Below are 23,823 nucleotides of genomic sequence, written 5' to 3'. Positions count from 1 at the left end.
TTCCAGGTGAAATCTGAAACTGGCCCCCATACACAGAGGGCAAGGAGAGACCAAAGAAAGAGGCAGACACTCCAGATTGCTAGGTGGCAGGTTTAATAAGCAAGGGAACTTACATATGAGGCTTGTCCTGGGTGGTCGCAAGATGAGTAGATCTCTGCCCCCACTCGCCAGAATTTTAAGTTTATGTAAAAGCCTTAACTGGGTTTGTTCAGTCTAGATGATCTCACCAACACCTTACTCTCTTGAGGCTGCATCCTTGGAATGGCTGTAGTATGGGAATAGTAGGCTGATGGACATTTCAAGGACAGGGAGCGGGTGAGAAGGTTCTGATTGCCTGGGTCCAGCTTGTGGGTCAGCCAGCAGTCACAGCCTCTGGATGACCTCCTCCAACATATCTACCTCAGAGAATTGTTGGGAAGATTAAGTAATTGAAACATATTTCTAGAGTGTTGGCTATACACAGACATCAAAGTAAGCAATCAGAAATGTTAATTTTGATGATGATGATGATGACTATAATTACAATTATTAATGGCATCATGGGAGAGGATGGGTGTTTTGGAAGTATCTGGCCTAGTTGAAATGACTTTACGAGATAATTCTACCTCTTTAAAGTTTCCTTTCGTATCTAACAGCAATAACAATATTCTCTTATTTACTCCTCTCTCTGTAGAGTAGGCAGGAAGGTATGAAGGACTTCATTTTTCAGAGTGAGGAAAATGGAGATCAAAACCAAAAATGACTTGCCTTATTCACAAAGCATTTTTTTCAGGAAGCTTAGCCCTGAGCTAACATCTGTTGCCAATCCTCCTCTTTTTGCTGAGGAATGCCAGCCCTGAGCTAACATCCGTGCCCATCTTCCTCTACTTTACATGTGGGACGCTTACCACAGCATGGCTCGCCAAGTGGTGCCATATCGACACCCGGGATCTGAACTGGTGAACCCTGGGCCGCCAAAGCAGAACATGTGCACTTAACCACCGCGCCACCTGGCCAGCCCTTCACAAAGCTTTTAAGTGGTGGAGTCAGAATGCTGGTCTCAAATGATGTGACTGTGAGCATCTTTGTAAAAAGGCCTCAGGACAAAATAGATAGGAACTTACTTTTTCTTTGTAGAGGACGAGCTTGGGGGTGACTAGGAGTATCTTCTGGGAAAGGAAAGCCAGGGTGAGGCACCAAAATGAGGCCTCCCTTTGAAGCTCCAGAATGCAGGGACTGGACTACTGGAGGTGAGAAGTCACCTGGCTAATTCCTGCTCATTTTTCAAGCCTCAACTGCTGACATCTCACTTCTTCTGAGAAGCCTTTCTGATCCTTCATACCAGGGTTGGCCACTGCCTCCTTTTCACAGCAGACCATGCTTCTCCTTGCAGCACTTCTATATGTGTTTTTGGTCTCCCTATTAGATTTTTCAACTCCAAGAAAGCAGAGGTTTTTAAGACTGTGCCTCAGGCTGAGCACTGTGCCTGGCTCACAGCAGGGGCTCAATGCACGTGGTTGCTGAATGAATGAACATCATGCTCACTGTAAAAGAGAAATGCACAAAAAAATCCATCCCTTGTTACAGAGCATGTATTAAGAGGGGAATTTAAAGCTGAGAGGCAATACGTTGATAAGTGGCACACAGGGTTTCCTTGTCTCTAATCCTGGTGAGTGCTCAGTAAATGTTGACTTGATCCTTTGTCCCAATCTAGCTGGATGAGCTAGTAGATACTTAGAAAGAGCACTGGTTTGAAAGCCAGGCGACACGGAGTTCTTGGCCCTCCTGTAGCATTAATTTTGTAACCTTGAACAAGTCACTTACCTTCCCCAGGGCTTAGTCTCCTCATCTGTAAGACAAAAAGGGTGGACTGTATAGATAGCTGCCAATGTCCATCTCTAAGATGATAAAATACATTTTAATTTAAATAGCACTATTCCTTTAGAGTTTCTGTGACATGATGTTATATCAATTGTCTAATTGAACATCATCTTGCAATAGATGAGGATGCTGGGTTTTTTTCCTTCAACATTTAACATGCCAAGGAATTCCCTTCACACATAACACTACTGGGGTAGTTGTAATCTTGTTTCTTGTGACTATGAAATAAGAATTTTACTCTTTCCTTTTTATCCTTTTTCACATAATTCATACAGAGAAAGCATAAGGACATGATATATTTTTCTTGTCACCATCACTCAACTGTTGGCTTACTCTCAAGGAAGTGTCGACGAAAATAATCCATAACCAATCTATAAATGAAAATTTGGGTGAGTTTATTGTGAGTTTAAATCTGAGGATTATAACCCGGGAGAGTCTTTCCACAAAGGAGCAGAGCACTCCAAAGAAGTGGGGGTATACAGGGCGGTTATATACCCTCAAAGAGTATGTTTCACATATGATTGAAATGTCCCTTTTACAATAGTCACGAGGCTGCTCTGTCAGCACAGCGATTGATGGAAATGGCAGATAGGTCTACTGTCTCAGTGAACGCTGCGGGGTGGCAGGTGTTTTGCCTCGAGGTGGGCGGTCACAGATGAGCGTTGTAATCGATTCCCAGCCTAAAGAAAGATGCTTAGTCTTTAAGGAGATGCCAACGTTGGGAGAGGGAGGGAAGTTGCACCTTTATCTCAAAATGTCTAAGCAGATATACAATGCATGCTCAATGGCCACAGTCAGGCCCTTTTGGAAAAACAAAGTCAGACCGAATTAGGTTTATACCAAATGGCTTCCTCATATACTCCAATATATCCTATTGCTTGCCATTTTTATTTGTCAGAAGAGAGATTCAATAAATGGGAATAGTTATTTAGAATGGTTCCATTCTCAACACTTTCATAAGAAAATAGCAAGTTAGTTAAATTGCTCTCCCTTCAGATGTGACTAAATGTTCCTTATGGATTCCAGTCCATATTTTAATTAAAAAATATCAAAGAGGAAATCATATTTCCTGCTGTCTTATGAAGGTGTCTAGCAATACATAATTTGCGCTAAAGTGGGAAAACCACACGGAGGAATAAATTTTTGATGTAAGAGAGGAATAAATTTAGAACTCGGTGGAGGAATTTAACTACCAAATGTTCAAAATTATAGTGCAAAATAGACCCTAAGAACCCAAGTGAGATATTTCTGCCAGTAATGTAAATCAGTGATTTTCCAACTACATGAGCAGATCAATAGTCCTATAGGTAGAAATACATTTTCTTTGCCGGTTAATGCATTCTCTTCACTGAACTCTTGTGTGAAACTGGATGATTTCCAAATATCTGATTAAATCGTGTCTTGCTTGGGATGTCATCTTGCCAGATAACTTAATATCAATGCCTTTGATGTGAGGCATATTAAAAAAATGACAGGATCAAATCCTTAGTGACCCTTGATAAATATTATATGTGTATATATAATGTATTGACATCGCTTATTTCTAAATATTAGCTGCAAGGTGGCCAATATATAATTGCTCTCAGTTAAAGGAAAGTGCAAAGAGCCCTGTTATAATTTATCTCATTATTAGAAAGCATGTTGTAGAGCACACATCAGGTGAATTCTTCAGAACTCAATACTAGAGCTCCAGGTCACTAATTTAGATGAACTGGGTGGAAATGTCTATGTAAATTGAATAAATTTGAAAAAAAAGCTTGTAAATGAATTTAGTTGAATATTTTCAAGTGCTTGCTGCATTCAAAGTCTCCTGGAAGCTTTGCTTTCATAAATAGATAAGTTTATAAAACCACCAGCCTAAGTGTATTATGGTTGCGTTGTTCATATATATGTAAATAATTATAGTCTCTATGTAGTACAATATAAAGTGATAAACAGGGAGGTGTGTTAGAACTATGTTTCAGTTTTGATAGGACTGTATGCCAACCAAATCAGGGCACAGTTCTCACCAGCCCAGTGCCATCTCCATACTGGTCACTTAACTTTTCCCTGTGCTGGGGTCATTTTTCCTTATAGAAGAGTCCTGCTGGTCAGTACGAGGCTCATAGAAGAAAATAAGAAGGAATCAGAGTACATTCACTATGGTGGGAGAAACTCTTTGATGGCATGTCAGTACTTTCCTTATCTTCTGCTACTATAGAACAGCTTACAGACATTTATATGCAATGACGCTGTAGTGTTTGCTTCATTACTTTTTGCAAAAGAATTCTAAAGTGTTTGAAGACTTTTTATTTTTCAAGTTAGGAAGCGCTCTCTCATATATGCTATCAATACCATTGATTTTCTTCACAAACCCTTTCTCCCCATAGACAAGAAAATTAAAAAACCAACCACCATGTGAATTATAATCAATTTCAAGTGGGTAAAGTCAAGCTTGATGCATGTTGATTGTATGGTAGCTAAATGCTGATGAAAGATAATTTGTAACATTAGGAGGCTGTGAGTTCTATCTTTTGGCATCAGAGTTGCTTCCATGATTCATTCTAATTTTTTTCTCATTGCTATTCCCAGCATGATTCAGGTTGAAGAGTTTTGAAAGTTGACTTTCCTTCTCTACAAGAACTCTATCTGGTTCCATAAAGAGTATTTATCTTTAAACTGAAAAAACCTAGACACATTTTTTAAAAGGTGACATAAAAACTACCTCTCCATTTCCACCTGAGGTGTAAAGGAGTTGTATAAAGAAAGCTGATAGGAAATAGGAGTTTGGAGCGTTTTTTTTATAGCAATCATTTTGGAAAAGCTACTATTGATCTTTTGTGCACTAATTACATATAAAATTCACACTGAAACGCATTCAGCAAAATAACATGCCCAATGCACATATTTTTGCTGGGTTAGGTGACGCAGCCATAAGCACAGCCTTAAAAATGAGGGATGTGTGTATGCTTAGGTGTGTGTTATGAGAGAGAGGAAAGAAGAGTTAGGGGGATCAGCTCTTTACTCCGAGAATCTGGCTCCACTGAGGAAAGATAAATGGGAGTGAATCTTTTTCATTTTGTCCCTACAATCCCTTTATTTTTATATTTGTAGCCAATGGCTCCTCCCATGCTCCATCCCCTAGTCTGGACCTCCTGATGCCATAGGTGAGGTCTGGCAGAGGCAGTCCAAAAGGGCACCCTTCACAAAATTCTTACCTACTTTTTGTTTACTTTGGGCTCATTGCGTACTCACTTCTTGATTAATGGTGAAATGTAGCATGGGACTACTCAGATGTGTTTTGCCTTGATGCTAGGTGGTCTGGATTAGGAGTTCTGGAGGAGCTGGTTGGGAAGTAGATACAGGAACCAGATGGGAATTAAAATGCAGGATTCATTATGTTGTCTATGTAGGAAGCTTCTTTTACCCACACCCAAGTGTAGACCTTGGGACTTGCAGGGGGACTTGGGTCTGTAAGGCAGATGCTTCCCCATCGAGACAACGGAAGGTCACAGCCTGCTCATAACCCTTCAAGTTTAAATAGATAAGAATCAGAGGGCCAAGAGAGAAGCCTAGAAGCTAGGGAAATCATCGGGGCACTTGCTGCGTGGAAGCAGGAGCAGATTGGAGCAGATATTCTACTTGTGAGCAGGCCTGCTTGGGAGAGAGCAACAACCAGAGGCAATAGGACAGTCCGTACAGGCTCGGTGACCTCCCCACAACTCCCCCAGTCAGGGCAGGTCATTCCTTATCTCAGGTGGGAGCAAGCGAGAAGAAGAGGAACCAATGGCTGGCAGAAACTTCTTCCCTCACACTTAGGGTAAAATTCAGGGTGGAAGTTCCTATTTTCATGAGCCAAAGTAGGAACAAAGAGAAAGAAAGAGAAGGGCTCCTCCTGCTGTCTGGAGCAGAGGATCTCAAACCTGGCTGACTATTGGAATCACTGGGAGTTTGTAAAAATTACAAATTCTTGAGTCTCATCAGAATCAGATTCAGATGATCCAGGGTGAGCCTGGGAGCCTGTACATTTGGCAATCTGACCAGGAAGTTCTGATATTAGTCAGATCTTGAACCACTGACTTAATCCCTGGGAGCTCTGTTTTCTTAAAGCTTTTCAAGGGCTTCACACGACAGAGCTAACAACAGTTGCCAACCTCTTTTTTTTTTTCCTGCTTTTCCTCCCCAAATCTCCCCAGTACATAGTTGCATATTTCTTCAGTTGTGGGTCCTTCTAGTTGTGGCATGGGGGACACCACCTCAGCATGGCCTGGTGAGTGGTGCCATGTCCGCACCCAGGATCCAAACCGGCGAAACCCTGGGCCGCCGAAGCGGAGAGCACAAACTTAACCACTTAGCCATGTAGCCAGCCCCGGAAAGGAATTTGTTTGCTGGGAGGAAAGATTTCAACCTACTCAAGTAAAAAACCCAGTACAAGGAATTAAAATTACAGAAAATGTTTAGTCACAGTTTAGATGTCTTTAAAATTTTTGTCTTAAATGGCTTGACAAATTGTAAATGTTTGCAAATGTTTAAAGCAACATGTGGATGCCTTAATACCAATATTGTCCAATCTAGTAGACAGGAACTTCGCTTATTATACAAAGGTCATGTTGTGTAACCAGGAGAAGGTCTGGGGCCATGAGGCCCTGCTGTACACTATTGTTAGACCCGTGACAGCCATCCCAGCTTGCTGATGTCAGTAATGGGGGCCCAGGAATGGTTTTGTGCTTTCATTCTTCATCATGGCACTGAGCCATGCTTTCAGGAACCAGCTGTTAGGAATATTTATAGCACTGGGAAAGAATTAGACATTTCTATAATGGTTTTCCTGTGTGTTTTTTTTTTTAGGAAAAGTGAAGTTGTTCACTTTCTGATTTAAATTTAAATGGTATCACATTGAGATATTTCTTCTTTGTTTCTGTTGGGCTGAGAATAAACTGTCAAGGGAGAATGTAGAACGCTATGTTGCAAAGGGCAGTGTAGTAGCACGTTTAAGAGCCCAGGTTCTCAAGCTGACTGCAGACTGCCTGGGTTCAGTCCTGGCTCAGCCACTGACGGCTCTGCCATTGACCTATTGCCCAAATTAGGGCCTTTGTCCAATGAAATGCTCCACATTTCTAGATTTGGCTGATTGGGTCTTCATGTCATTGCTCAGCTTGTCCCTAGACCCCCACATTTTCCGTAAACTGGTAGTTAGATACAGAAGTTTAATTTTTAGGAAAGAATTCTTCATAGCACCACATTTAAAAAATTTAAACATACTATTTGCACTTAGATTCAAACTACTCTATTGTAACAAGTTTGCGTCATCTGGTTTATAACTTAGGCTCAGACACACCAAGTAATTTCAGGGACAGTCTGGTGACAAAAGGAGAAATTCTCCCTACAAGATGGCATTTATTTGGAAGCATCAGTTGCCCCCCAAAGAAAGATTTTCTTTCATTGGATCTCTTACCAGTCTATTTACAGGTTAATGTTAGGTGTGGAAATACGTCAGAGGAGATGTTTAACTGCTATAAAGACAAGGCAACTCCATAACATAGTAGAAAAGACATATTTTGGAGATAGAAACAACTAGCTTTGGTCCAAACTTGACCACATTTTAGGTGACCTTTGGCAAATTGTTAACGTCTTAGAATATTGGTTTCTCATGTGCAAAAATACCTTCTTTCTTGGTGGTTTTTAGGATAAATAAAATAAAATTTTAGGATAAATAAAATAACATACATCAAACATCTACTACTGAGATATGCCCTCAAAAGTATTAGTTTTCTCTCTTTCTTCTACGAACATTTCTTGAACATCTACTTTACACCCAGCTGTCCGTCAGGTGTTATGTTGGGGCCTTAAAGAAGTATAAGGTAGCAGGGTACATTGTGCCCGGCACAAAGAAGATTCTCAATAAATGTAGTTGAAATTTGAATTGGAAACATGGCTTTTGTCCCAGAGGTGCTTCAGTGCAGTGGAAACACACATACACACACACAGGCTCTGGTAAGCGACTCTGACAATAAGGGCTGCAGGAGTTCTGAGGGTGCATCTGCACAAGCAGGGAGCAGCAGCAAAGACTGAACATCTAGATTGTGGTCAGATTAAGGAAAACCTCAAATACCACATTAAGCATTTAGATTTTATCCTGGACCACAGGAAAGATATGAAAGCTTGAGTGTGTTTTGATGAAGAAGATATAAAGAAAAATTAATTTAGAACATAATGGACTGGGAAAAAGTCTTCATGGACTGAAGGGTATCAGGTAGGAGACGATTGTTAAAATCCTGGCATGAGGTGAAAGGATCTTGGGTGACTTGTGTTCATATGGGTTTAGATCATGAAAGTAGTGGTACCAGACTATATAAACACGATTGAGTAATATTTGAGTCATGTTGGTTTGGAGTTCTCAAAAACTTTTTTCCCTAGGGCCTAGAGCCAAGGTGGCTTATGGTATCAAAGATAAACAGAACACTGGAGTTCCCTGGATGTTGGGAGGACCTCTAGATCCTTCTCTGATTGGTACGGGGTACCATGAAGAGAAGGGGCTCTGGGGTCAGACAGTTAAAGCCATCTCACTGGTAAGATGGGAGGAGTAATGTAGGTAAAGCGTGGTCTTGGTTCGTAGTAAGTACTTGATTGATGCCGGTTAGTTCCCTCTGTAGCCAAATGCAGCGACTAGAGGAAGGGTCAGGTTTAGACTACTTTCGCAGTGGTGGCAGTGATGGCATCAATTCCCGTGATGGCCTTTTGTCCTTTATTTGTTGCCAGTGGGCCATAGCTATTTTATCTTTACCCTGGGAGAGTGCAAAGAGGATAGAGTGCATTGTAGAGGTGGAACCACAAGCGAGAATATCCCCATAGACTTCTCTCTCTCTGAATCCATTACCAGGTGATTCATCCCTAGTTGCAGTAGCTATAGCACGGCTCTTCCTGTGGCTGGGAAAGGCTTTACATCATCTAAGGAACATCTTTGCTTCTACAAGCTCTTTTACCCTTGCATATAACAGCTATCTTTCAACACCTCCTTGTGAGTAAGTTCAGGCTTATTTTCCAGCTGAGGTTAGAGATTAAGTGTCTTCTTCTTTACCACCTGGGGAGAGAAGACTGTTGAGTCTACTGAGCTGTGAGCTCAGGCATTTCGTAGAGACAAAACATTTTGATGTGAATCATATTTTGTGAAATGTGAATTTCAGCACCAAAATACTGCAGTCCTCATATTACCCTCTTGTCGAAGCTTAAATTACTGTAATTGGATAGACTGCCTCAGCCAAAGAGGCACAAAATTTCTCAAGGTTATAGACATGCACGTAGACACTATATGTGGCTGACTACAGCAAGGCTCTGGCTCTACGCGCCTGTGTTGATCTGGTTGGCAACTTTGTGGAGCCAATTTAATGAGAAGGAGGGTCAAACAGATGGATCATGACTTTTTGGATTAATGTTTATAGTCTTCCGCGAGTGAGTGAGTAATTAGTGCAAGTGTTTGAGCTTTTATAGGTTTTACCCAGAAATAAATACCTCTCCCTATTACCCCTAAGCATCCCAGAATTGACCTTAGCTAAAGAAAGTAAAACTGCAGCGGGCAGGAGAGAAAGGAACTGCTACTCTCTGAGTGCTGACAGGATTTTATGCTGACTTTGAACACTAGGTGGCAGACGTGCTCTGGTTAAGATTTGGTTGAGTTTGGAGCGTGAATTTGTCCTGACAGGACGTTGCATCGTCTTAATTAAATAGTCACCCTCTTACACACGAAGGCCACACAGGATGTTCCCATTGAAATAGACATCTCTTTTGGAATCTAGAGCGAACATGTTTTTACATTATTGATGACTTGGCTGGGGCTGCTTTTTTGAGGCCTTTCAATTCATTTTAGTAACGGAGTGGAGTCTTGAGGACCTCAACCTCGCATTCATCAATGGGGAGTATTAGGAGAAAAATGAAATCTGATTTAAAACCTGGACGTCATGTTTGATACCAAAAATCTTTGCCTAAGAATCTTGAGATCCTAGCAGAGGCTAACAGAACAGATGGTGGGGTATAATTTTACCTCATGATTATGGATAGAGAAATGTTTCATTGCACATCTTAGAACTTCAGATTTAGGTTGGTCCTCAGTGATTATCTAATGACTAGAATCTCTTTGAGAGGAAGTCGACCCTGCCTGACTGTGACTGAAACTCACCTGGGTGCTTTAAAAAAGTACGGGTGCCTGGATGATAGAGATAGCATCCCCGAGGTGGGAAACGTGCTTGGGCGTTTCTACACAGGTGATTCTGCAGTGAAAACCCCACTCCTGGAGTAGCATTTATAATTTCTTAAACATAAAGTAAACACATCCTCAGGATCATCCTTATCACGGTAACAACCTACAACGGTGGTTTCAGGAGCACAAAAAGGACCCAGGGGCCCCAAATCCATTCTTCCCTTCAGCCTCCTAGGAGATTTGAGAGTCTTCTTGCTGGTTCCTCCCTTTTGTCTCCAAGGCTGAAGTGCAACAGTAATGTTAGATGTCATTCATTAACAGCGTTTAGCTTTACTGTTTTGAATTGTTTATAGCATTATCAAAAGCAGTCAATAAAGCACTGAGCATAAAGCCCTAGTTTGATAGGAGTTGAGAAAAGTTTTAAGATTTTGCATCCTCTTGGGAAGAGCAGGTCTGACTATGGGGAGGCCCAGAAATTCACTGGTCACCAGAGCGTAACAAGCCAGGAAAAGGATGCTGATTAGAGGATTTGTAAGTTCCCCAAAGCAGACCTTGTATGTTTTCCAATTTTGCGGGGTGCTGCCCAGGCTCACTGCTTAGTATGGAGGAGTCAAGTTTAATATACAATTCTTCCCAGGGAAGGATCGGAGAAGGGGAATCCAGTTTTGTCAAAGGCATGTTCTAATCTCTGAGCAGTGTTGGAGATGAGGTCAGGTCTCCTGGTCAAGAGCACAGGGCTTCTCTTTGTGGATGTCGTAGGGTTTCATAGTGTTATTGCTGAGGCTATGTTTTTTCTTTTTCTTTTCCTTTTTCTCCCCAAAGCCCTCCCCACCATACACAGTTGTATATTCTAGCTGTAGGTCCTTCTGGTGTGCTATGTGGGACTCTGCCTCAGCATGGCCTGATGAGCGGTGCCACATCCACGCCCAGGATCTAAACCGGCAAAACCCTGGGCCGGGAAGTGGAGTGCCTAAACAATCACTGGGCCTGGGGGCCGGCCCCTGAGGCTGTGTTTCTAAGACACCACAATGATAAATTAAAAAGTAAAAATTTTGTCCATCAGCCAAATGCATGAGAACACAATCTACTTAATTATTATTTTTCCTCTGGGTTGATTTGTTATTTTAGTATTATATAAGCACATATATCCATATATATATATATGTATATCCTGAATAACTAGTCAATTTGAGCCAGTTGTGTCTAAAACTAGTCAGTTCAGTGGAAAAAAAAAATCAGTTAAAGCTTTCATTTGGCATAAACCTAGCATAAACCTAAAGTACAAAACATTTCTGATTGATGATGTCTTTTGCTTTTAGCATTGGAATGGCATGGTAGCCAGTTGAGGATTTAAAATACCTAGAAAGATGACTTTGCATTGTTCACTTTAGAATTCTATGTTACATGTTATGTTAATTTTATGTTTTGTGAATTTCACCTCAATAAACACACACACACAAACTAGAAAGAGCAAATTTTCCCATGGGGCGGGGGGGAAAACTTCCTAGCTATCAATTCTAAATTAGCCATCTACTCCAATAGTTTTGTTATAAATTACTGGAGGCTTTCTCTGTTTGGGTCTTTATCACACTCCAGGAAGCAGAAATAGAATTCAGGATATGGAATGAATGGTGTGCTAGTGACATTGGGTCTTCTCTGGTTGCCCATGTGGTTAATCAGACTCTGAAATATATGCTTTGGAAACCAATTTGCTTAGCCTTCCAATATTTACAGTAATATCGTTCCAGGTCTTAATTAAGGAGCAGGTTGTAGCCACAAAAAAAAGAAGCAGGATGGATCAGAGAGGCCTCCAGCCAAGGCAGCTACACACCCCGTAAAGCAGCCTGAGCCTCTTCAGTGTTGTGTGTGACCCCCGGGCATCAGTCAGGGTTGTAGAGATGAGCCCTGAGGCCTCTTGTACCACAGAGTCTGAAGTTCTGTGAAACCAGAGAGAAACATACATTTCTCAAACTTGATTTTTTTTTTTTTTTTTTTACAACAGACATTTTTGGAGATTGCAGTTCTTTCTCAGGGGAAAAGAATCTCATAAATATTCCTTTGGAACTTAGTCAAGTATTTATAACTTCAGCTCAGAGACGGAATTATTGGCAACTGTAAATATTTCTGACATTATGCCTTAGTGCTTCTCCTCTTCAAAGTCACGGGAAGCTTGGTCCGGTACTCACCATTCTCTTTGGAAAGAGCAGTACACACAGCTCACAGGAGATCAATGGGATGGTTTGAAAAACTAGCTTCTGACTCTGCCAGGTGAACTCTAAACTATTTAAAATCAGGAGGTCAGTAGTCATAGATAGGGTCAATCAGATGCCTGAAATATCCTCGCCTTAAAAAAATAATATTAGGGGGCTGGCTCCGTGGCCGAGTGGTTAAGTTCGTGCCCTCCGCTGCGGCGGCCCAGGGTTCGGGTCCTGGACATGGACATGGCACCGCTCGTCAGGCCATGATGAGGCGGTGTCCCACATCCCACAACTAGAAGGACCTGTAACTAAGATATACAACTATGTACGGGTCGGGGGTTGGGAAGATAAAGCAGAAAAAAAAAAAAAAAAGATTGGCAACAGTTGTTAGCTCAGGTGCCAATCTTTAAAAAAAAAATATATGAAAATGACTTACTTTATTTATGGAGAAAACAAATTTCTCTCATGTCTTTGATTTTTAGTGACTAATCAGTTATAAATAAATTAGATAATGTGGGCACTATCTATTTTCTCGTGACTGACTGGATAAAAAAGAGTTTTGCTTGGCTTTAGGCCTTCACATTCAGATTCCTTTTCTTAATGAAATGTGCTTTCAATGATTAACTGACTGAAATACCACATTTGACAGAAAAAGGTTGAGGTATTTGCATAGTGCCTCTGTGGCTTCCTGTGATAAATGTGAACGGCTTTATCTGGTTTTCCAATAAATAATTTGCCTACATTGTAATGAAAATGATAATGGACTGTCCTGAATGCTATGCAAATGCCCTGCTCGTCATGAATTATCCAGCTAATTGCAATAGTTCTTTGCATTGTATAAGCTGTAACAATCAGGCCATCAGGTGTTTTATAAAATGGAAATTTGCTAATATAATTTGACTGGGAAGTAGGAAAGCTGATAATAAATAGTGAAAAGATCTCCCTCCCTTAAATACCCCATAAATCACAAAGCACATTATGACCTGAGAATTAATTTGAGCTTAGTTTGGAAGTGAATCGGAAAGAAAGTTTATATTTTGCATTATTTTGTTAATTTCTAGTTGCAAGTTGATGTTATATACGCCAAAATCATCCTACAGATGTGTTCTATTTAGCTTTCATGTTATTAACCCACAGTTTTCATTTATTGTCATCTTGCTTTTCTTACAGCAGAATAAAAAGGAAAATGCAGTAATGTCTTATGAATATTTTTCCATCACAAGCGGAAAAGCAAAACCCAGACCTAGAAAGTCATGACTTTTCTAGAAAAATCAAACAACATTTGTGTGTGTGTGTGTGTGCGCGCGCGTGTGTATGTAATTGAAGAGTAGTCTACATACAAAAGGTTTCTTTGTCAAAGGATACATTTGAATGGATATTATGTAACAAACCTCTTTTCTTAACATTTTCTTCCTGGACCCCGTAAGTCATTTTGGTTTGAGAATATTATTTCAAACAAGAATGAGGTTTTTCTCTTGATGTTTTGTGCTCTTTTTTTTCCCTTCCTGCTCTCTTTCACTTGTTTGTCTCTTTAATAAAAAAATAATCATTCAAAAACAGTGTCTCAATTCATTGCTGTTTTTTCTTCCTGCTGCCCAGGCTATGTATAGTTGTCCAAGGTCCTGAAACGCTACTTACAGGGTGGCTTCTCAATCTTGGCTGAATATTGGAGGCCTCTGGGGAGCTTGAAAAAAAAAGAAACAAAAAACATCCTGCGTGGGTCTTATCGCTTCAGACTCTGGTTTAATGCATCTTTAAAAGCTCACCAGGGGATTGTAATGTGCGAACCGAGTTGAGAGCACTGTCTATGGCCATTCTGACTGCTGTTTAACTGCTCCCTCTGTGCATAATTTATTATGATTATTTAAAAATTTTCTTCCTTGGTGAAAATCATTGTGATTTTTTTCATAGTTACAAGTTGAATAAGACCATTATTTTTGTTCCATGATACAGATAAATAGAAATTATGACCGACCTATTATCCTTCTGTCAGAGACAAACATTTCCTCCTCTTTGAAGTATTTTTACGATACTTTAAAAAATCATTTCTAGTATTTCATGAAACTATACCGTAATTAGATAGAACCCAATTTCCAGCTCAAGAGTTGCTGAAGACTTGAGAGAAATGGGAAGGGGAAAGAGCGCTATTGCAATTGTAAAGAGAGAGAAATGTGGCCTCTGCAATTTGTGAGAAATATTATGGGATAAGAGGGTGAGGCTTGTATTTGACCCAAACCCCTGGAATCTATTCCTGTTTAATCCTTCAGAGTGTCTAAAGAGAATATGTATTAATGGAATAAAATGGTGGAACCAAGCAGCATTCTTCATTATGCTCTAGCTCTGGCCCCAAAACCTACTGCAGAAGTTTAGTGGTCTACACTGAGCCATATGGAAAACTTTTTTTTACCATCTTAAGGGCCGTTGTGAGGTCTAGAACCAAAACAGATGATGTGGTCCATTTCACTATATGCCCATTGGAATTATCTGGGATTTAAAAAAAATACTGTGGCTTGTGTTCTTCTCTTCCCTGCCACCAGAGAGACTGGCTAAATTGGTATAATTTGTGGGTTGGCCAAGAGAATTTTAAAAATCTAACAAGTGTTTGTTGTTAGTGCTGTTGAGCGGATCCCGACTCCTAGTGATCCCCTCTACAGCAGAGCGGAATGCTGCCTGGTTTTTTTGCACCATCCTCTCACCTTCTAGCAATACAGCAGACACTGATCTACTGCTGTTCACAGGGTTTTTATGGCCAATTTTTTCAGAAGTGAGTGGCCAGGCCCTTCTTCCTAATTCTAATGTGTAGTCAAGGATAATAATTACTAGTTTCTTTCCCTTTAGTGTATCCCTGAGTCTCAGATCTTTCTGCTTCAGTGCAAGGGCTGGAGCACCAGCAACGAATGAAAGATCAAGAAGCTCTAGAAGCCCTTAGGAAGAAGTTGTCTTCAGACTCACCTTTCCCCACCAGGTGGGATGAGGTAGGTCTAAAAAGGGAGAAGGGGGCCAAAATGAAAGAGAGATGCACAGATTTTTCCCAGGACAGAGCAGGCCCTGGTCCTGTCTTTGTTTCTCCAGCTTCAAGGAATTAAGGGAATACAAAGAAAGAACATAACTTTATGCACCTGATCTTTACCTACCTTGAAAATTCACATTCAAGGACAGTGGTCAATCCAGAGAGAAACTTTTCATCACATGAGATGTGATTGTCAGGAAAATATCAGATTCCACTTTCATGAGACCATGGGCTCGATCTCTGCCTCTCCTACCGGTGACCATGGACTGGGCAGTTTATCTTTCAAGGCTTTTACGAATGCCCCTCATGGTGCCCTGGAAGCCTTTTTGAGGTTAGCCCAACACCGCTCTGTACATTATCTGAGAAGCCATCCACTTTTTACTTTTGATTTGAATTTTGTTGAAATATGTTTTATTTGATCCTCATCAAGATTACAGACCCTGGAGTCATATCACCTGGATTTAGGATCCTAGGGTCACTAATTACTACCTGTGTTGACCTCAGTTAAATGCTTGATCTTTTTGAGGCTGAGTTTTATCATCTTTGAAGTAATTATACCTAGTCCATAAGGTTGTGGTGAATAATAAATAATAAACAAAAAATAAATCCATAATAATTGAATAATAAATACATTTAAAAAATAATCGATGTTCCAGCACTCAGTAGTGTCTAGCACACAGTAAGAGCTCAGTCAGTGCTAAATGTTCCTCCTCCCCTGTCCCCCTCCAACTCAGCTCACCAGATGGTGTCTTACTGTCTGCACCAAAGTCCACAGAAAAGTCAGTAATACTATTATCTAACATTTATTGAGAAATTATTCTGTGCTAGGTACTTTTCAGGCATTATTTAACTCAATTCTCACATTAACACTCTGAGATGGTTCATATTACTGCAGATCTCATTTTATAGGTGAGAGACATGAGGCTCAGAGACATGGATTAATTTGCTAAAACAACATGCTAATAAATGATGGATGTAGGATTTTAACCCAGGCTCATCTACTTTATAATGCTTTATTATGACATAATGAACTGAAGTTGAGCAATACGAATTCCTTAGTAAGTGAATCCTTCTTTTCCTCAGAGAAATTAGTCATAATAAAATGGATCTCCTTTCTTCCTGTTGCCATAGAAAAACTAAGGTCCATAAATATGTATAAAACCAGCTAATTTCCCCTATTTTTCTCTTAGTTGACTCATTCTCCATCAGTGGTGGCTAATTTGGAATCTAGATTTCTTCTGTAGCAGCTGCCTTCCTCAGGAACTGAGGTCGCTCCTTCAGCACCACCAAACATCTCAAATTTTTTTTTTTTTAAGATTGGCAGCTGAGCTAACATCTGTTGCCAATCTTCTTTTTTTTCTTCCTCTTTTCCCCAAAAGCCCCCAGTCCATAGTTGTATATTCTATTGTAGGTCCTTCCAGTTGTGCTAGGTGGGACACCGCCTCAGCATGGCCTGATGAGCCACGTCCATGCCCAGAATGCGAACTGGCGAAACCCTGGGCAGCCGAAGTGAGCACGTGAACTTAGCCACTCGGCTACCGGGCTGGCCCCTCAAAACTTGAATTAATTGAATTCCAGCTTCCACACGCATCTTATGGTTCTACAGTTCCAACAATACAGAAGACATAAAATTGCAGCAAAAATAATCCTGCTTCAGCAACTGTCAATCGAAGCAGCAGTTTCCTCATATAGTAATGTGTCCTTTGACAAAGTAGTACTAGGAACTTAACTTAATTGTATTCTAGATCTACATTGTTGATATAAACCGTGGACTATGACAGAGATTTATCAGGGAGAAGCTGACTGACAGAGTGAACAGAAGAGAGCAAAAGACAACAATTTCTTGGTTCCAGTAATCAATCTATGCCAGTTTTCCAGAGGAGAGGACTGTGAACTTACAACTCAGTTGGGAGGAATCTCCCATCAGGAAGTTAATTGTGACATGATAGCTCTTGTAGTCTGGGAGGAAATCCACTGCTGTTACAAATTGTCTTTTTTCCATGGGTGGCATCTAAAAATCCTGTGTTTTTGCAAAATTTAGCAACCTGCTATAGTGACAGTGTCCATCCTCCGGTCTTTCCCACGGTCTCCTTCCTTTTGGTGTCCATTTTGTTTGTTTAAAACCTCTAAATTTTCTTTGCATCTCCCTTTGACCTCCTACTTCCTTGGGTTCCATTGCTGAATTAGGGAGTGTATTAGTCAGCTCAGGCTGCCGTTACAAAATGCCACAAACTGTGTGTCTTAAACAATAGAAATTTGTTTTCTCATAGTTCTGAAGGCTAGAAGTCCTAGATCGGGGTGCTGGCAGATTTGGGTTCTGGCGAGGGCTCTCTTCCTGGCTTGCAGACTGCCACCTTCTCACTGTGATCTCACAGGGCCTTTCCTCTGTGTGCCTGTGGAGAGAGAGTGAGCTCTCTGGTGTCTTATTTTCTTCTTCTTTTAAGGACACCAATCTTATAGATTAGGGCCCCACCCTTGTGACCTCACTTAACTTTAATTACCTCCCTAAAGGCCCTATCTCCAAATGTAGCCACATTGGAGGTTAGAGCTTCAACATCTGAATTGGGGGGACACAAACATTCAGTCCATGGCAGTGTGGGTTCTCTCAAGGGAGGTGGTGCTCATTCTCTCTTGGAGCAGGGTGCCCCACATTTATAACAGGCACTCCCCCTGAAAATAGTTCAGATCTCTGTTTTTTTGTCTAGCATGGTTCTAAGGCTTTCTAGGCCCTGGCCTATTATTATGCTTCATATGTCTTCATTGGAATTCCTTAGATCCCCGATAATTTTATCCTGAAGAAGGAGACCTCTTAACATATTCCTGCTAATTTACTTTCTTGTATTTCCTCCAGTTTAAGCACTATTCTTGTTTTCTTCCTTGGGTTTCCCTTTAGTGTACAATCCTGTTCATTGTTCAAAACCAAATGCTTGAGGCCATTCTTGCTTTCTCTCAGTCCAAAATAAAGTGGGGGATTTAGTCAGATCTTCTGCGAGCCAACTCCACCTCTGCTCTCTTTAGCCTCTTGGAATAAAGTACAGTTAAAGAGAGACCGTAACCATGTACACTTGAACTTCAATAGCTTGGGAAGCTCCCCCTCTTGGGGGAGTCCAGTAAACTGACCAGTCTGTAACAATACACCTTAGTCCTTGGGACGAAGTAAGAGGTAGATGAAGGGAATATAAAGGAGCCATAAACTTTCCCATTAAACCTCAGAGCACAACATAGATCCTGACCCAGCCATCACTGGGAACTTAGGGATTCACGGGAAAGCTCAGTCAGGCACCTGCCCTGCTGTTCAACAGTCTCTCTCTCTCTCCACAGTGTTTTATCTCATGAGCAATTCTATGTCTGTCTTTGGATAAAAACCCCTTAAGTTGAAATGTTAGATAAGTTATGCCCCTGCTGATGTTTTGGCCTCTGATTGTGGAGAGGTATCTCGTGTAGGCAAGTTTGGTAGTGGTTAAGGGACACAGACACTGGTTTCAAATTCGGTAACTGCAACTTACTAGCTGTGTAAACTTTGATCCAGTTAAATTCTTCAAGCCTCCATTTCTCATCTGTAGAATGGGGATAATGTTAATACAGTACCCACCTACCAGCATTATTGTGAGAAAATCAGATAATGTATGTTAAACATCTAGCACAGGATATGGCATGTGATGAACATAAAATGCATTGTAAATCGCTCCCTATCCCCCCTTCGCCATCATCATCATCATCATCATCATCACCATTGTCATCATCTCTGGAGAACACAAGGTGATGGGAAAAAAAGAAGGTTTAAAGGAGCACAGTATGGGGAAAAAGAGAGAGAGCCTACAAAAGATAGCAAATTTTGTTGCTGATGATAATAAATAATAACTACTGTTTATTGAGTACTTTTAGTTACGGGTAATAGAGATACACTTTATATCTACTATTCCCATTCAATTCTCATAACACTATGAAATACATCTTATTTCTTCATTTTGCAAAGGTAGAAATAAAGCTTAGAGAAGTTAAACGCGTCACACAAGGACACACAGTGGTAAAATGATTTAATGTGTATTTAATGCGTATGTGCTTTTCACTTTTCCACATTTATTCTCTTTCACCTGGCTTCAATGTTCAGGCACATTTTATTTGTCTATGCCAAGTTTCTTTGGGGAGAATGTAGGCAGAGGAACAAATGGAGAAGAGAAGAAAGAGAGAAGACACAGGTGGAGAGGAGAAGAAAGGAGGTAAAAAGGAAATGAGTGGGTAAAATTAGAGGATGACACAAAGAAAGGGATGGAGGAAGGCTGGTTGAAAGAAGGTTCATTTGTGGGGTTTCCTCAGTTTTCGTGTTTCTTGGCTGTGAATTTCTGGCTAGTGTATTGTGTGTCACTTGCCAAATTTTAATGACACAATTAGGCATCAGGAATACTAGAACTAAATGGCACCATCTTTCCTTCCTCTTCCTTGCCCTGTGGACCCTGTGGCTGCCAGTTGGGTCCTGCAAAAATGATCAGAAGTGCAATAAAGAAATCCAGCTCACGACTCACAAGCTTTTATTAATGGTAGAATGAAATTGCAAAAGGAAGAAATTCAATGCAGCGGTGTGTAACATGGGGGAAAGGGCAGGAGGGCTGCAGATCAAAGTAAAATGTGAAAATGGAGGACCCTCTAAATGGATTTTCAGGATGAGGGGACAAGGCCAGGATATTACTTTTGGAAGGATGTTATGTAAACAAACCTGAAGAGCCTACTATGTTCCTGGTACTGTGTTGAGTGTTTCCCACATCAATTGGCTCACATCTTCACATCTTTTTTCCCTCAAAGCAGGAAATCTTATGCTGAAGACAAGAGATATAAGTGGAGACGCCCAGGATGAAGGTTTTCCCTGCCTTTTCTTTGTATCCCTCTGAGTTATCTCCTTGGAATCTCGAGGATTCTCTTAGCGTAGTAGGGGAGCGCCTGCCCTTAGATAAATTACAGATGCCGGTGATGGTCCTCCTCTATTTTAGCTCATACTTGTGGACCTAGAGAGAGCGCTTCCTAGAACATGGTGCCTACAGCCGGGGAACCTTGAACACTGCTACATTTTATTTATTGTCTGTATTTAGTAATCAGTTATTGGTCGGCCTTAGTATCTCCATATAGGAATTGTTCCTTGCAGTTCTTGGGAATTATATGGTTTTTCAAATTCCAGATGCTAGAAAAAAATCAGCTGAGAAATCAGAAACATGGGGAAAAATATCATAATTCTCCTGAAGGAATTAAAACTTAACAATCAACATAGAGATATTACTGGTTTGAAGGAATCCACGAGGTCAAGTCAAAAGCAAGAACAGGAAAGCTGACATATGCAGTCAAAGGTTAAGTTGGACATTTCTGGGAATGGAGACAGGAACACACAGGAGAGAAGCGGTCACAATATAATCACTCAATCTTATTTATAGCTGTTGTCATGGTATCATAAGTGGGGGTTAGTGACCCTGTCTGCTTCTCACAGTGAGTCAGTCATTCTTATAAATAAAATAAATATTAATATTAATAAGTTTTCATGCATCATATACTATATTCAAATCCTCTGAGTGGTGTTCCAAGAAATAATGTGTCATAGGCAAAATAGTCCTTAAATTGGCAATTTTGACACATGATTCCTAGTAATGCTGCTATATTTGCTAGAGAATCTGGAGTTTAGTCTTTGAGAATATACCCAAAAATGTTTGCTGGTGTTTTCCAGTGTCTAAATTTATAAATACTTTAACAGAGAAATGCAAAGAGAAAGATGTGTACATTTTTGTGGACTACTCTGACATGAAATAGCAAACTGTTCTAAGATCTGTGTTAGCAAATGCAATATCCATTTCAATGTCAAAGCCAAAATCAAAGCATGTATGTAAAGAAGCTTATCAGAAGCAATATGTATGCTAACACCCAACATAAAGATGTTTTTGGATGATGCTCTCCATTCAGACAATATCAATGCAAAATGAAAAATAATTTTTCTTTGTAATATTTGTCACAGAACAAAGATCAAGACTATTGGATAGGGCAATTAATGGCTTTTCTGCGTTAAAGTGCCATTTTAAGAATAATATCTCTAAAATATCAAATATTTGTGGATAGGGTTCAGAGAGCTTCCAGGTTGGTGGATATACCCACATCCCGGGAAGGTGACACCCCAATCCCATGGATACAGAGGCTCCTGTGCTTGGGACCCTTTCAGACTCCACCCTATTTATCTCCTCACCTGGCTCTTTATCTGTATCCTCTAGCATATCATTTATTATATAATAAACTGGTAAAAATAAGTAAGTGTTTCCCTGACTTCTGTGAGCTGCTCTAGCAAATAATTGAATCCAAGGGGGCAGAGGTCATGGGAACCCCCAATTTGTAGCCCAACTGCACAGAAGTTGTGGGTAACCTGGGGACTTACTGCTTGTGATTGGCATCTGAAGTGAGTGGCAGTGTCACGAGACTAGCCCTTACCCTGTGGGATCTGACGCTATCTGCAGGTATCTCCAGGTGTCAGAATTGAATTAAATTGTAGGACCACCCAGCTGGTGTCACAGAGAATTGCTTGGTGTGGGCAAAGAACTCCACACAGCTGGGGTTAGAAGGATGAGTGTTGTACTAGTAGTGTGAGAGTAAAGGAGAAACACAGGAGGGAGAACTGAGTTTTTCATTACACAACCCCTCCCCAGGATCAGTCCTCTATCCCACAATGCATGCTCCAGAGATTAAGACCATACTATCTCCTCAGGGTCTTGTTTAGAGGCTCAGAAAATTTGTGCCTCCTCCGATGTTTTCTGTGTCTTTTCATGGCCCCTTGCTCTTCAAGGCTCTCAATTCCTGTGCCCACTCCAGAGGTTCGTACTCTGCTTACCATCTATAGTTTCCTTCCTGGTGAAATGGCTCCTTTTCTCTTAGGCTCCTGTTATTTAAAGGGACAAACTAACTTATAGCAAAGCGTTAATGCTGTGGCTCCTAGCCCTGGCTGCAATGTTAGAAACACCTGGGTAGTTTTTCAAACTTATCCTTACTGAGCTCCACCCCAACCAATTAAATAAAAATCTGTGGGGGTGGGGCCCAGACACCGAAAAAAATTCTAGAAGCCTCTCAGGTGATTCTAGTCTGCAGTCAGGACCGAGAACCACTGTGTAATGGTTCAGGTGGGCCCACAGAACACATTTGAATATAAATGAGGTTCTCAAAATTTAGCTCCAAAGGAGGACTTTGGGCAGGACTGTCAGTCTTCAGGGGAAGCACATATAGGTAGAGGGAATGGGCTGGGGCGGAGAATGGAGGCTTCCTGAAGCTGCAACAATTAGGGCTTGATTAGGGAAGAGTGTGGTGGGGAAGTTGGCACTCACCGTTGGCCCTTCTTTTCTCTGTAATGAGATGAAGAATGAAACAAGGGGATGCTGTTTTGTGATCCTTCCATGTTTAATTCACACTGATGTTTTGCAGGCTTCTATCAGCCAAGAGCTGAAACCTGAAATACTGGAATAAAACATCCCTTAAAGAATATTATGACAGACTAGCAGTGAACACGATGTTCATATCCCGTGAAAGTAATTTCATCCCTTATTCCCTAGGCAGGTTTTCCAATGTCATCTTCATATTTGGATGAGATGTAAAAATAGGATTACTTCTTCCCCTTTCCTCTCCCCTTCAATCCTATGAATTTTTTCAATCAAAAACGAATCTCATTTGAATGGAGACTCATGCATCAGAGTACTTAATGGCCTGCCCACCACTGACTGGATCTCATGTTTTCTAAGTTGGGGAGTTGTGATACCATAAACCAAATCTCATATGGAATATTCTGTGGGATGTTCAGGATGTCTGCTTTCTTATCCCTTTGATTTCCTTGAATAAATGCATAGTTTAAAAAATACATGTATCACATTTTATTTCAACGTCTGGCCAGTAGACCTAGAGGAGCAAACTGCATCACTGAGGTTCTCGTCAATTTACCAATCATTTAGTCAAGTTACTTTTGCCTATTGCTTTAGTCTCAATACATTTTCAAAGAAGAGTGCCAAGAGCTTGCTAGTTATTCTCCTAAGAATTGTTTGTGTCACTTCTAATTAATAATAATAGCAAGGAAAGTGGCTCAGTGAGATGGTGACTGTTGATGGGGCACAAACATTTCAAGGAGTAAACCAGTGCTTATAAATTAAGGTGCCATTCATTAGTGATTTAGTCTTTATAAACAGCTTTATAATTCTGTGAGCCTTGGGATGAAATCAGCCATTTAATTTACTATATGATGCTGTGTGATGAGGTGTTGAATACAAAAGAGCAATACCCCATGGGATTCTACTTCAGGTTGAGACCCTGACAGATTATTTGGATGAGAATTTAATGCAGTTATATATCCTTCTTATAAATGACAGTTATTAAATGCCAGTTAAAGCTACTTAACTGTGATCTAGGTCAGAGCTTTAAAAATTGGCATGAAATTGGAAACTTCCAATGAGTTTGTAAATATCTCTTCTGAAATTTGTATTCAATCTATTTTTCAGATAGAAGTTGTCTTGAAGAGCTAAAGTCACTGTCTTGAATTTCCTTATTTTTTTTTTACTTTTTATTGAGATTATGATAGTTTA

At 40.6% G+C, this 23,823-nt stretch overlaps 1 pseudogene; it reads left to right on the top strand.

Annotated features, from left to right (window-relative positions):
• Nucleotides 1-1,180: 1,180 nt before the first annotated feature.
• LOC106838739 (dual specificity protein phosphatase 18-like) overlaps nucleotides 1,181-23,823 on the top strand; it is a 44,806-nt pseudogene continuing 22,163 nt past the window's right edge.

The sequence above is a fragment of the Equus asinus genome, chromosome 2 (genome assembly GCF_041296235.1).
Source record: "Equus asinus isolate D_3611 breed Donkey chromosome 2, EquAss-T2T_v2, whole genome shotgun sequence".
Classification (NCBI taxonomy): domain Eukaryota; kingdom Metazoa; phylum Chordata; class Mammalia; order Perissodactyla; family Equidae; genus Equus; species Equus asinus.
Note: the sequence above shows the minus strand (reverse complement) of the source record. Positions and strands in the feature narration are given on the sequence as shown.